The sequence below is a fragment of the Pseudomyrmex gracilis genome, unplaced genomic scaffold, assembly GCF_002006095.1.
Source record: "Pseudomyrmex gracilis isolate BER0280 unplaced genomic scaffold, ASM200609v1 scaffold_0, whole genome shotgun sequence".
Lineage (NCBI taxonomy): Eukaryota > Metazoa > Arthropoda > Insecta > Hymenoptera > Formicidae > Pseudomyrmex > Pseudomyrmex gracilis.
The window spans coordinates 4,753,183-4,756,924 of record NW_018020584.1 but is presented as its reverse complement, the minus strand read 5'-3'; positions in this window follow the sequence as shown (position 1 = coordinate 4,756,924).

Here is a 3,742-nt window from a genome sequence, read left to right as displayed (position 1 = left end):
GCCGTAGTGCGGTAGTGACACTTTTCCGGACATGGGTCCCTATACTCAAATGTTTTCTACTGTTGCACTGAATAACCCCTAGAAGTTTGATCCCATAGTTCTGAAACACCCTGTATATATGTATTATATATATATATATAAACGTACGTAGAGATACATGCGTACGTAAAAAGTATACGAGAGTGTTGCACGCATACGCCGCGTGTGCGCCGTGCTGCACGCATTTAAAAAAACCTCTTTGATAAGACGATCCTCGAGTTTCGCAATCGATTCTTTCTTTCTCCCTTAAAAAAAGAAAAACTGTTTTTGTTTCGGCGCGTTCTAAGTTTATAACCGAAAGGAAAAAAAAAACATAGCCTTTGGCATCGTGTCGCGATTTGCTTTCGGTGTGGCTGGCGATTGACGGGGGACCGAACTGCAAGAAAACTCGAAAACATCGCGTGTTGCGCACATGTCAGCGTGAACGAAATCGACGAAAAAATGCGGCGACGTCATCGTGAGACGAATTGACGACACTTCGGAAGTTTGTTTAAGACTCGAGATGCTAAGTTTTGTTTTATCGAATGAAATTTGTGTGTGTGTGTGTGTGTACGTTGCGTAATACGCGTATTTTATCGCAGCGCTTCATTCGTACTGATAACATTCTGTGCGATTGCTCGATGTGCGACGACGTCAGCTCGATTCAAATTCTCGACGCTCGAGATAACACGGGAAAAGTTTGTGTGTCTCATTTATCCTAACGCGCGTTATACAACATATATATATATATACATTTATATATATATATACATATATATATAAAGCAACATACATATATATATATATAAAGAGTCATTGAAAACACAAGAATTCGTCCCTGTGTCATAAGATCTTATGTTGTGTATTTATGTGTATATATTATATTTTTTATGTTACATGTATAGTACGTATTACGTATTTTTATTATTAATCGCGATAGCAATGTGCTTTAGGCTTACTACGAACGCGCAAAGAGTGTTTATTTTACCAATGACGAGACACTCGATGCCACGAATAACATCTCTGAGATTTCTTAGGTGTTTGTTACATACGTCTGAGAAATCTCAGACATATATATATTATTCTACGCAACCAATTAATCAGTCGTCATTAGTAACGTGTGTATACATGTGTAGCGCGTTCACACCTAACACAAATTTAATATTGTTGAATCATTCACGCTGTCTGTGATACATGTGTTTTTTTTTTCCCTGCAACTATTGATATCTCGATATGAATGTAAACCTGTTTTGTTTTGTACATCTTTTTCGACAATGTTAATCGTTTTATTATTGAATCATCACTTTGTATGCTCATCAAAAGTTGTCTCTCTCGTATATCTTGTAAGCTATTGTATTCGATTGCTACATGTTCGACAATTCATAACTCATTATGAGCGAGACAAGATAAATTACAATCGAGCAAGAAGAGTTCGCCTCATTTAGCATTCGCGTCACATCGCGAAGTCGCGTGCACCTGCTGATGTTATCAGTATGAATGATGTGCGATATCCTCGTTGTAATAATGACGTACTTTAAAAACGATAACTTCTCGATCGCCACGTAGTGTTGTTGTTTTTTTTCTTTTTGATACGATGACGCGAAGTCACTTGCGAAGATGTGATGTGCTTGAGACTAATTGGTTTTTTCTTCTTTTTTTTCTTTTACTTTAAAAGAGCTCGTTATATTTTAAAACTGAAGAATTGTGCGATTTTACGCGTGTAGTCTAAGGAATTTTATCGTCGATTCGTTTGCGCAAGTTTCCGGGAAGAAGACGAAGAAAAAGATACAGAACGTTGATCTTCGTGCGGTGTTCCATCCGCGAGCCGTAACGTAAGAGGCAAGTTTCACGTAGACTGAGATTGTAAAACTAGCGATACAGATTAAAGTATAGACGCACGAAGATCACATGTTCCCGAAAGAAACAGAGAGAGAGAGAGAGAGAGAGGAAGCGAAAGAGAGCTGTCATCGCGCGCCGCGGTGACACGGACACTCGATCGATTCGATCGAAGCGATCTTTTTTATCGTTGAGATATATACATATAAAGTATAAAATATATATATTAAAAAATATATACATATAAAAAACACAATGGCTCCTATAACTTCTCTACAGCTTCGTGTGTGTGTGTGTGTGTGTGTCTGTGTCTGTGTCTGTGTCTGTGTCTGTGTCTGTGTGTATGTCTTATGTGTATGCAAGGCAGAAAGAGAGAGATACGTAGGATATGATTTTAGCTGCTGAAGAAAGTTGCTGATAGTTTATTGTAAGTGTAAGACGCGTCGAGAGAACAGCGTGCGCACGCGGGAAGACTGGATAAAACTGGATATAAGAAGAAAAGTAACGAAGAAACAGTCGAATTCCGCACAGAGCGAGTGCGCGGCTGTGTGTGTGTGAATATCACTCGTACACGACGACAAGTTTCTGGTGTTTACGATTACATTTCGATTTTTCAACGTGGCAAATGGCGACTGAGAGTGGCGCCGAGAATTGTCAATCAGTCGGTCGCCTCTGGAAAATTGCGGGTTGCGCGCGCTTCAAATAATGATTTAAAAGAGGGGGCACTCGAGTCTCTTCGTTCCATTGAGAGAAGAGAAAATAATGAATTATTCGCAGTAAACGATCGCACCCGTTTGCTTTCTGGAGCGCGACACATCGAAAATTTCGGCGATGTTCCGCGAAATCGAGCAATTATTTTTTTAATCGGGCCAGCATACCGCTCTCTTTCGCCACGGGCCTGTTTATAGAAGAAAGAAAGAAACACAGAAAGAGAGAGAGAGAGATGTGTACATATATAATAACGTAAAACCGTAGAGCGTTAGAGTGCTGCCGGAAAGAACGTACAACAGGGAAGTAGATAGGGTAGATAGACAGGAGTATAGAGACAAGAGTGTGCGAGAAAAAGAAGAGCGCGAGGACACGAGAGAATGTTATAGATAAGCGGATTGTGCGAGTAGCGTAAAACGTTTTGTAAAACGCGTAAGCGGACAGATTCCAGAAGTTGTTTCTGGAACAGAACTGAGCAGCGTGCGCGGGCGTGTGATTTTGTACGTGTGTATATGTGTGACTCACGTGCCGAGAGAGAGAGAGAGAGAGCGAAAGAGAAAGAAGAGAGGATGAACGTGAGAATGCGTAAATGTAAACATATAGTGCGCCGAAAAACAAATGTTTTCTTTTTTTCATGTTCTTGAAATACATTTCTTTTTTCTTCTTAAACGACTTCAGACTGGACTTGGAATCATATCGAAACTCCGTATCCGTATCGACTGAGATGATCCGAGAGCTCACGCAGCGCGCGGTGAATCAATAATAAACACAAGCGTGCACAAATACAACAACAATTGTCGATACCGCAAAGTCGAGATGATGAATGCACATAAAGCTTTCGTATATCGTGTTTCGCATTTTTGTTTCGTTGAATAATAGAATAAACTCGTATCAACAAATCGAAATTCAATTTTGATTTTCTTTTCATGTAATGTACTTGTACTTACTTTTTTTTTTTATAAACGATTGTAATGTTTTTTTTTATCAATACTGTTTGGAAAACATGCGATGCAATATTCGCTGGTTATTACACAGTAAAAAATCGTGCGTCAAAATGTAGAACTTTTCTTGTGTTACGACGTTTTGATTATTACTTCAATGTAAAATTAACATAATACTGATATGTTATTATTTTTTTAATCTTTTCACGTGTTAAATTTATGTTAACTTCACAAATTAA